Source organism: Asterias amurensis, chromosome 11 (genome assembly GCF_032118995.1).
Source record: "Asterias amurensis chromosome 11, ASM3211899v1".
Taxonomy (NCBI): domain Eukaryota; kingdom Metazoa; phylum Echinodermata; class Asteroidea; order Forcipulatida; family Asteriidae; genus Asterias; species Asterias amurensis.
Genome location: NC_092658.1, coordinates 8,648,546 through 8,661,001, shown reverse-complemented (window position 1 = coordinate 8,661,001; position 12,456 = coordinate 8,648,546).

The window sequence follows — 12,456 nt, the reverse complement described above, 5'->3', positions numbered from 1 at the left end:
ATTTAGGTATAGGGTTCGGGTTACATTTAGGCCATTTAGCCATTTCTACAATTACGGAAAATTGGGGCTACATTTTGGGGCTAGAGTACAATTTAGGACTGCACAACTTTGCATTTTCCTGTTGTATCACAATTTGCCTCCTGAAGTGTATTTATATATATCTCAAGTTAGTTTATATCTCAAGACAAGACCCTTGAGATCCTAAACTAATTGCAAGTTTCAACCCTAGATCATTAGGTGCGCACCCCCACACCCCTTAGCTACCTTCCCACCCAACACCCACCCCAGCTTCCGGTAGTAGAACACCCAAGGTACGCCGTTGGGTATGCAACAATACAGACACGGTATGAAGCCGACTCTAGCAACAGCAACAATACTATCCGCCCTTAGAGCAATCGCACAACATCGGTAAACGGTATTGTCCAAGGCCCGCACTTCGTGTATCACAACTTATATATAAAATAACAAACCTGGGAAAATTTAGGCTCAATCGGTTATTAAAATAAATCCGTTATTCTCGATATCGAGAATTGATAATAATGTTTTATTGTTTTCTCAAAAAGTAAAGCATTTCATTGAATAATATTTCAAGGGAAGTCTTTCATTACTACCTAGTGTAAACCCTGTAAGTTATTTGTAAATCTGTGAACTTTTTTTTCTGTACCGAAAGGGTCCTATGGCTTTAAGTGAGCTTCATGCAAAACAAACTGGCCTTTATCCGCAGAGTATTGGTAACCTTGATATTTGACACTAGGTAAGCCAACTGACTAGTTCGAAGCATGAATCTAGAAATAGCAAAAATAATATCCACCATAAAGCGTCCATAGTGATTTTATTATTATAAAATAATGCCATCAAGATTATAATGCTTGTCTCTCGTTGTCATCTCCCATAAGCAAGTACGCTCAATCAGATAATGCTACACTAAGAACAAGAACGAGACGAATAGTAAACATAATTGGAGTGGATACTTTGTTTCATTATTCTCCCCATGATTGCTATGTTATCAAATAACCATGATCGCTATGTACGGTATCTTCATGATTAAGTGTCAATCAGCTATAAGTATATGCATCAGCACTATAGTCGGGTACTTTATTCGAGAACGTTATTAAGCAATTAGAGAATTAATCAGGAATAAATCAATCTGTCTTCCTGCTGAATACTAATGTCAGGCCTTTTTGTGTTCAAGGATTTTTGCAAATGAGAATTTTGATGTCGACAATGGGCGATATCATTTTGGGGAAAGTGGGGGTTTATAAATCATCTTGCAATACTTTAAATTGAAAAAAAATCATAGGGGCTGCAAAATGTTTTAAACCACAATATTCTTGTTGGGCTTTAAAGACACTGGACACCTTTGGTATTAGTCAGAGGTAAAGACGAGTACTCTCACTTGGTGAATCCCATCATATGCATAAAATAATCTGTGCAAGTTTGGACTAAAACCCAGTACACTGAAAGACACTGCACACCTTTGGTATACTATTGACAAAAGTCGTCGAAGTTGCGAGGTGATGGAAGAAAAACACCCGTGCCATCATGAAGTTGTGTTCTTTCAGATGCTTGGTTTCGAGACCTAAAAATCAAATTCTGAGGTCTCGGAATCGAATAAAAATATTTTAGTGAACAAAATAATACCTATTATTCTGGAAAACTACGTTACTTTAGAGGGAGCCGTTTCTCACAATATTTTGTACTATAAACAGCTCTCCATCATAAACAAGTACATTTTTGTGATTACCAATAGTGTCCAGTGCCTTTAAGTGAACGAAGAGGTAAACGTGTATTGTGCTTTACAGCATTCTCTTGAAGGTGAACATATCACACTATTCAAAACCTCTAGAGCAACCTCACTCTCTGGACATTCCTAGAAACAGTTCTCGCATTGAATATTTAAAAAGGCAAGATTATTATTGCAATAGTTGTCACCCATAGTTTGACAACATTGTTTTAAATGTCCACTGGGCAATGAGACACAGCAAGGCTTGTGTAGAATCGCCCGGGAGCATTTGTTTCTCTTCTTTTGGAGTATAGAATTGCCAATCTCATTTTTTCCCCTGAATTTTGTTTTGAGAGTTCCCGTTTTTTAATCGATTTGAAAAGCCTTGCGAAAGTGGCAATTTTTATGAACAGAAAAGTAATTGCACCGAGGGAGAGTTGCGGTGTTCGAGTGGAAATAATGTGAGGTGCAACACTACAATCGACAGCTCCGGTCGTTCTCAGTTGAAAACAGAGAGTGAACAAGTAAAAGTTACAGAAAAGTTGAGCGCTTTTCTGGAGCAATTTTTATTAGCCTTTATCCAGCAGTTTAAACCATCAGCCTAAAAGTCAGCCCCCGCGGCCACAGATGCGCTTGATAAACGGGTCATGACCAATGGATTCACCGGTAGATGGCCATTCATCTCATATCCCAACAAAACTGAATGCACTCCGGAATAGGTGGGTAGATATTTCATAATCTTTTAATGGTGTTTATGCGCATGCAGTCTTGGACAAAATTGAATGTAGCTACACTCGACCCCAAAGTCACATCTCCACCCGTAAAATTATAAGAATTCGAAGAAAAAAAAGTAACAAAAATGACATCAAGTACAAAGCAACGGCAACTTTCAATGACAGCGACATCGGCAACGACAGCGACGGTGAAAAGGACACGTTGTAGGTCTCTGTTTAGACATATCAAGTCTTCGTGCTGTGACTAGAATCACATCTTAGTGATGTGTTTAGAAATAATAAAACTTAGTTTTGTGACTAAATCCCGGCCTAAATGCTTGGACAACCCATTCCCAATGGGACTAAAAACATCCCCCCTTCCCCCTGCTCAATGTTTATGGGAGCGAAGACCGCGCAATGAGAGCCGACATTGAAAGCAGTCACGGGGGGAGGGGCAACGAGATATAGACGGGATTGTATATCTTAGTGGAGTGTTAACTATTTTTTTCTTTTAGACCTAGCTCATTTTGGTTGGTCAGCAGTTTGTAAAAGCTAATTATATTTTCTGAAATGTTTAAACTGTTAGACCTAGTAAACATGCATTGTTGGTACCTTGACGTTCACGATACACGCTCCCGTAGTTTCGTTTACATAAATGTCGCAGACGGTTTGGTATGCATGACCAACCAGAAGTAATTTTCATGAAAACCTCATCAATTTATAATGGTTACACCATAGTCCCTCAAGCATTTAATGGCTGATCTTATGTAAATGAAAGGGATACGATGCCATTATCAAGAACAGTGACAGCACCTCTTATCCGAATACTTTACACGTATTAGGCATACGTTATTTTAGCCCAATAATCATGCAGGGTCTTCCAAAATCCATGTAAAGGATTTTGTGTGATTTTGTTGGATTAGCCACCAATATTTATTCTATGGCCAGGCATGCTAATGTAATCTAAGAGTAGGTGATTATGATCGCTTTAGGGACAAAATATTTATTATATTCAAGACTCATTTGTGCCAAAATCACCAATATTTATGTGAATATATTTTTTTTGCGACATGGGGCCAGAATAACAAACGGTGAATACTTATAGAAGTATTTTTTAAGTAAATATTCGAGACACGGTCCAATTCGTGACTTTTTACGTGTGACATTTTGTACATACGATTGATGTTAAAGATATTTCACAGTATGATGAAGGATGCAGGGAGGTCTCATATACCATTGGTGATTGTCAAAGGCTAGTCTTCACAGTTGGTGTATCCCAACATATGCATACAATAACAAACCTGTGAAAATTTGAGCTCAATTGTCATCGAAGTTGCAAGAAAATAATGAAAGCAAAGACACTATACTCTTATTGCACACGTTTGTGTGCTTTCAGATGCACAGCAATAGGCTTTAGAGTGAGAAATTACCTTTTTTTTTCAAAAACTGTTTCTTCAGAATTCAGAGGGAGCCGTTTCTCACAATGTTTTACACTATCACAGCTCTCCACTGCTCGTTACCAAACAAGTTTCTATGCTAACAATCATATCGTCCAGCCGTCGATTTAACCAAACTTTTCCTAAATTAGGATTAATCTTAGGACGAGTTAAGTTCAGTATCCTAAGAGGTAGACGCATTGAGCCAATCCGGAGGACGGGTTACTCGTCCTAACTCGAGATGGGATTAATCCTAGCGTTTCGTGAAATTACTTGCAGTGACTTTACGTCAGACCTTTTTAAAAAGAAGAAAAAAAGAAAAAAATTGTAAATATAAAAATGAAAGGATAAAAAAGGATATCTTCAGTGGTATTTAAGTTCTGTATGCTACTAATACCGGTCAGGTGTATACAGCTAGTAGGCCTTTCTCTCTCATTCTATTTTCCCGCCATAAGTAAGTTGCATGAGTATCGTGCGCAAAGTATAGGAAGTGCTGCGATCCGATTGTCAGTGTGAATACCAATTAAATTGGCAAATTTATTCCGGGTGAGAAAGTGAGAACAGACGCACCAAGTGAAGATGGCATCTTTAATATTTAAAATCTTAATCGACTCGGTCAACCATCTTTAATTGCGCATTTGTCCGTAGTTCATGGCCTTAACAATGATATAGGCTCTGTACAGTTCAGGAAAAAGGGATTTACAAATGCGGAAAAGGGGGGAAAGCGGAGATTCGTTATAGGCCTCTAAACCAGGGCATTATAAGTTAGGCCAATATTTTCTGTTGAGTGTCGGTAATAAAATCGCCTAAACAATTACAGGCTATGTGCAGTTTGCAGTGAGAGCGTTCAGGAAATAGGTTTAAAGGCAGTGGACACTATTGGTAATTACTCAAAATAATTATTAGCATAAAACCTTACTTGGTAACGAGTAATGGGGAGAGGGTGATGGTATAAAACATTGTTAGAAACGGCTCCCTCTGAAGTGACGTAGTTTTCGAGAAAGAAGTAATTTACCACGAATTTGATTTCGAGACCTCAAGTTTAGAATTTGAGGTCCTGAAATCAAGCATTTGAAAGCACACAACTTCGTGTGACAAGGGTGTTTTTTCCTTTCATAGTTTACTCGAAACTCCGACGACCAATCGAGCTCAAATTTTCACAGGTTTGTTATTTTGTGCATAAAATATGTTGAGAAACACCAAGTGAGAAGACTGGTCTTTGACAATTACCAATAGTGTCCACTGGCTTTCATGCGGGAAAGGGGGAAACATGGAAATTCGTTAAAAATCCAGAAATTGTATGTAGACCTATTTTTCTGTTGATTATCTGATGTATCGTGAGGTATTTGTTTCTTTATATTTTGTTTTGACAGGGTCACTTGAATTATTTATTCGCTTTTGTACTCAGAATTGTCCATAGAACTCTCGACAGCGTTGGTTCTTCGTAATCTTAAACCTTAGATGTGTATTAGAGTGTGTGCCCTCGTTTTGTATGTACGGACTCAACTCTTGTGTTTCTGATAAGCAGAGTGTGGGTTCAAGTCCTGGTCGTGTCACCTGGTCCTAGCGCAAGATTATACTTTGTACCACACACCATTGCTTTGTCCTTCGGATACTTGGTACATTAAATCATAGGTCCCTTGTACTAGGATTGGATGTGAATTCACTCAGGATGCACATCCTTATTACCATAAATATTGAACAATAATATAACATCAACAATTTAAACAACAATATTATCTTGAAAATAGCGATTACAAGACAGACAAAGAATACTACAGATATTTTTTGTATTCAAGCAAACAAAATGCGAGGGTTTGCTTTACAGCCATCCAAGCAAATCGGCTTCTCCACTAAAATCCAATAAAGGTTCATGGTGTGTCGTTGAGGAAGTAAAAGGCGGAACCGCGGCTTGATTTGTCCCCCGAGAGTTGACGCTAGAAGACGGCAGCGTACTCGGGAACGTCACGGTAGTTCAACCAACCGTGCAAAACATAGGCCTATTCACTCAACGTTTTTGTTTTTGTTAAATATTTGTCGGGGTGATAGGGTGTCGGGTGGCAATTTTGTTTTCCGTACATCAACATTGCCACTATTGAAGTGCTTTTTAATGGGGATTTATTTCTTTCTTAAACGATTTTTAAAAGGGAATCCTTAAAAAAAAATCAGGAATTTATTTTAGGATGCCGATTCCATATTACAGGGGGACAAATTGCGTCGGGTGCTTGTTTATTTTCGTTTGTTTGTTTGTTTGTGCGTTTGTTTGGAGGTGCTGGAGTGGTTTTTCTCTGAGGTAATGGGGTAAGTTTTTTTAAAGTTTTTTTTTTATTAACGAAGTGTATAAACGGCATCATATATGTTATAATAATATTAATAGTATAAAAACAAAGAGGCGTTTTGTATGGCTATTTTGATACACACGGCTTTGGCTTGTGTTCCGGGGCTTGCTCAAAAAACAAAACGAAAGTGAATCACACATTCTCAAATTTGCATCCCTCTGGAGACACCCCTGTAAGATTATCCCATAGGCTTTGTAAACAAATTCCCTGTGGGGCACCCCGGTCTTTATAGTTCCCCTAAGTGGATTTTCCCTTTATTTGTTTTTGTCCGTCTCCAGATGGTACCAAATAGTAGTATAATTTCATGTCACACATCACACACACACTTTTAGCATAACAAAAACAATTGCATTCATTATGTCTCAGTTTTTGTTTTTTGCTTGAATTTGATGACGTCATCAGTTCTCTTTATCATGTCCCACCTGCATCCCTATGACAACAAATAAACGCTCCAGCAAGCAATGTTTAACCTTCTCTACGTTTCTACGAACCTGCTGTTCCGTACAAAGTCCCTGGATACAATGATGGACACAATTTCTAAAGCAATTTCGCAGTAATTCTGTGTTTGTGTTTAAAGGCAAGTGGACACTATTAGTAATTAATCAAAACAATTATTAGCACAATACCTAACTTGGTAATGAGTAATGGGGAGCTGTTGATAACACATTGTGACAAAGAAGTAATTTTCAACGAATTTGATTTCGAGACCTCAGAATGAGATTTTGAGGTCTCGAGATCAAGCATCTGAAAGCACACAACTTCGTGTGACAAGGTTGTTTTTTTCTTTCGTTATTTTCTCGCAACTTCGACGACCGATTTAGCTCAAATTTTCACAGGTTTGTTATTTTATGCATGTGTTGAGATACACAAAGTGAAAAGACTAGTCTTCGACAATTACCAATAGTGTCCACTGTCTTTAAGAACCCACTGAGACTCCCTACAGTACAAGCTTAACCCTCCCCATCCCGTTTGCATCCTGTCTATAATTGACCTCGGTAAATCTATCACACGAACTCACAGCCCTAAAACCTCAAGATAATTTCAGCTTGTGTTTCTTGCAATTACTACAACATTTCAAAGAAACCTCCTTTTTTAAAGGCACTGGACACCTTTGGTAATTGTCAAAAATCAGTATTATTACTTTCCGTATCCCAACATTATGCATACAATAATAAACCTGTGAATTTTTTTTACTCAATTGGTTATCGAAGCTGCAAGAGAACGATGAAATAAAAAAACACCGTTGTTTCACAAATTTGTGTGCTTTCAGATGCCTAATAAAGGTTTCAGCTAAAGTCTTTTATTATTTGAGTAAAAATTACCTCTTTCTCAACAAATGTGTTACTTTAAAGGGAGCCGTTTCTCACAATGTTTTATACTATCGACAGCTCTCCATAAGCCTTTTTGAGGTATGGCGGACGTGATAGGAGTGTACTGTTTGGTTTGGGTGTATATACACAAATTTACCCAAACCTCAAAGTGCTGTAGCATTGTGTCCGCCATATGTCAGAAGGTCTTATTGCTCCATATATCAATTAAGTTTGTGTGCTAACAACTGTTTTGAGTAATTACCAATAGTGTCAAGTCCCTTTAAAGCCCTCTGAAATGTAAATATTTTGTATAGAATCAACATTACCATTGCATCCAAACTCAATTAACATCCAAACAATCATAACATGACTTTGAGCCACCTGCGCACCATCGTCACAGAATGGAGTGATGTGTTATTTCAACAATTTTTAAACGGCGTTGATAAGCACGCGACACGCTGAGGTAGTGAGAAAGACTCAGAACTGACTGTAAAATCTTTGGATAATGATATACAAAAGAAACCTTGGAATCATTTTGGCGTCGACAACGGTGTTCAACACTAGACATCAAGACTCACGTCAACCGCAACCTGAAACATTACCCTTGCCGTTCTGTGAACAACCTTAGCTATGACAAAGGGTAACCGGGAATGGGGTGAGGCGGCAGATGCGGGAGCTTCCATCCCCAAAAGGTCAGAACCCTTGCCCACCCCTCCTCGACCTTCTACAAAAATCTGAATACGTTTCTGCCCCGGTTGCCCCAAAATAAACTACGACTCAAACAAGTACTACACTGACACATATAACCTTGGGCATCTGACTTCTGATGAGTGCAGGCACGTGAACCCATGGGTCGTAGGTTCACATCCCGCTGTAGTAAACTTATCTTTGTTCGTACCAAAATAACTAAGTAATCGTATATAAACATGACCAATAACTACATTAACTAGCAAATCAAATTACTCAAATGTAGATACAATTTTAAGAAAAGAGCAGTATATGGTTAACAAGGGAACTATTGACATCACATGTATCCCAATACAACCCCTATTCCTGCATATCAAGGCATAGTGTCTTCTCAAACAGTCTCTTGGAAGAGGCATCCTTCCCAAAACCAATGCATTTCGACCACCGAGACTTACGTTCAACATCACTTTAAAGGGAAGGCACACTTTTGGTAATTACTCAAAACAAATATTAACTTAAACACTGACTTGATAACGAGCATTGGAAAGCTGTTGATAGTATTAAACATGGTGAGAAACGGCTCCCTCTGAATGAAGTAGCATAGATTTTGAGAAAGAGGTAATGTCTCACTAAAATAATAAAAGACTTCTAGCTAGAAGCCTGTTATTCCTATATGAAAGCACACAAATTCGTCCAACAAGATGTTTTTTTTTATTTCATCATTTTCTCGCAACTTCGATGACCAATTGAGCTAAAATTGTCACAGACTTGTTATTTTATGCTTATATGTTGGGATACACCAAGTGAGAAGACTGGTCTTTGGCAAGTATCAAACGTGTACCTTCCCTTTAACAAATCTGACAACTAGGATATAGTATAGGTTGTAAACTCAGCAACTTCATTACAAAGCAATTACGTTTCTCGTATTATCTCACTGTACAGAACATTTTATTTTGTGAAGCGAAGACCTCAATTTGATTGTGGCCTGACGGGCTCCAAGTTGGAGTTGGGGATTGTATATTTACGAGTCGGCAGAGCAAATTAGGCAGGCTGATTGTAATTATAGATCAAGGCGGGATAGACAGACGTATAATCGAAAACTACGGTTAAAGGCACTGCCCACTTGTCAAAGACCAATTGGTGTATCCCAAACGTATGCATAAATCTCTGAAAATTTGAACTCAAGTGGTCATCGCAGTTGCACGGCAATGATGAAAGAACAAAACACCCTTGTTGCGCTAATTAATTGTGTGCTTTCAGATGCATAATAAAAGGCTTCAGGCCCGAAGTCTTTTATTATTTGAGCGAGAAATTACATGCTTCTCAAAAACCAAGTTACTTTTGAGGGAGCCGTTTCTAACAATGTTTTATACTACCAACAGCTCTCCAAATTGCTCGTTAACAAGTAAGTTTTTATGCTTGAAATTTATTTTGAGTGATATGCTTTTAAGATAAACTACATCACTAAAAATGACTGCAGTTGAAGGCAGTGGACACTATTGGTAATTACTCAAAATAATTATTAGCATAGAACCTTTCTTGGTGATGAGTAATGGGGAGAGGTTGGTGGTATAAAACATTGTGAAAAACGGCTCCCTCTGAAGTGCCATAGTTTTCGAGAAAGAAGCACTTTTCCACGAATTTGAATCAACGCACACAACTTCGTGTGACAAGGTGTTTTTTCTTTCATTATTATCTCGCAAGTTAGATGACCGATTGAACTCAAATTTTCACAGGTTTGTTATTTTATGCATATGTTGAGATACACCAACTGTGAAGACTGCTCTTTGACAACTACCAATAGTGTCCACTGTCTTTAAATATTATTCTCTGTTATGCCATTCATGTGTTTTACTCATTCCACCAAAGAATGTGTAACGCTCTGAGCAGAAACTAATTTGAATCTTCAAGAACATAAAACTGAAGTGTCAAAAAGTCTCTGACAATGATGTTATTATACGAGGATTCACACTAGTAAAATTTCAAACTCAGAAAAGAATGTCAGAAAAGTTGACTACCGCATAATGAACACCATGATGGACACAGCTTCAAACTAGCCATTATGATGATAATGCTATGACGAGAGATAACATTTTCAAAGTTTCTAAACTTCGGAAAGAACTTTCATTTAATTTAATTTCATGATTCTAAAGCCAAGGACTCTTCAAAATATTTAACTTAATTACTGTAAAAACCTGCTCGTTTTCATGGCCTAGTTGTAGAATAAAACTTATTGTTTTTTTGCCAGACAAATAATTATATAACGTTGGACACAAAGGACGTATTTTGTTAGTATCAGTTGAACCTTAGAAGAACCCACTTCCTTGGAGCTTTAAGAACAGAGAAAAAAGTAGCCCATTTTTGCCGAGTAAAGCAGGACTTCGTGCTAATAAAATTGTAATGTCGTCTCTAATATCGATTGTATACTACACCACTAACCAGGGTGCAAGTTCAGAAGTTGCTCGAGAATTAAAAAAGAAAGTAGTTTAGCACAGTCAAATCATGCTTATCAGGGAAAAACAAAACAAATGCGGTGTCACATAATATACCATCTGCGACTGATATTCTGAAAACTGTCCATCTTCAATTAAAGACAACTCTACGGCTGGTCCCGTCTGGTCATAACAGATGTTTATAACGTCCTTCAAGGCTTTTATAATTCCTAATAAACTTATATTCAAAGAAAGGCACTCTGCCCCTGAAATTATCCCCAAGGAAAAACAGTTACCTTCGCATTAATGGATGTTTTCACAGCAAAGATCAAAATTGGCAATGAGGCTACAACAGTGTCATGTGTACGACTAGGCATTATTCAAAATTATGGTCAATAGTCATATACAAGAGCAAGCCAAGCCTCAGGAAATTCTGAGCATGCTTGAGGAAATTCTTTTTGAATGTCAGGTGACAAAACAAAATGTTACATGCAAAGCTTATTGTTACTCCGGTGGAGTGACCCACTTGGAAATACTCCGGTCTGGGATTCGAACCGGGGACTTAGGGTCATGTCACCAAAAGCAATCTCCAAGAGAAGAGAATACATAAACATTGTAGTTTGAATAATTCCTCCTTTGCTGTCGAAGTTATTCCATTGCATGCACAGCAATTGTTGGTTGTCTTCAAGTTTCCTCGTGTGACCCCAATCACCCCCAATCTATGCCACACCTTCGACGATGCCCAGCCCTTGAGGAGAGCAGTGCTGGGTTGAAGACCTCTTGTAGCAAACGAGAAGGCTTTTAGTAAAACAGTCAATATTTCAAATGGGGCAGTATCTAGGTGGTGGGGACGAGTAGTTTGCTGGAGTCATCAACCCATGCATCAGCATAGCCAACCAGGAGACCAATATGACCAACAAGCCAGTTCATACTGCAGCAAGCCAGGAAAATAGTGCAGCTCGTGTAAAATGTTCCACACCCTTGAGAGAACATATTACCCCATCACTTAGGGAACTTCATTGGCTACCAATCAGAGAACGCATCCATTTTAAGATTGCTCTTCTTGTTTTTAAATGCTTCAACAAAAACAACACCTTAATACATTACCACTTTACTGTCACATTACACTCCTCCACGAATTCTTCGGTCTACACTTGACATCACTCGCTTGAATGTTCACAGAGCAAACAAAGTTCTAGGTCGGAAGGCTTTCAGTGTGGCTAGGCCGAAGATTTGGAACAATCTCTCAACTGCCATTAGGGAATCTAATACTCTTTCTGCTTTTCATTAAGTCCTTAAGACTCACCTTTTTCCAAGTTAATTTCTTTCTAGTGCGCTATGATCTTGATGGAATAACGCATTATAAATTTTAATTGTTATGTTATGTTATGTTAGGGAGCATGCTAGCAAATTACAGCCTGAAATGTTATTTTCAGCATCTGCACAGCAAGCCAAGAATCCAACTAGATACATTCAACCAACAGTCTATCAGATTATCAATTTTATCGAAAGCCTGTAAGCATGAAAACCTGCTAAGCACAAGACAATACTGCTTAGCCAAACCAAAGTTACCAATCATCATTCCATAAAGTTTACAATGTTATGACTGGTGTCCCACTTATGTTTTCTTAGAAAATAAATTTGCTATAGGCAGTATTTTCTGCTAAACAGCTCCGTTTACTCACCAAGGAATTTCAGCTATAATTAAGTTACAAACAAGTCACCCTTTCAAACTAATCACTGAATTTAGCCAAGTCTATGACTAACTAATTTTCGAATCTTTGTGAAAAATAATTCAACAGACACCACTCTCATT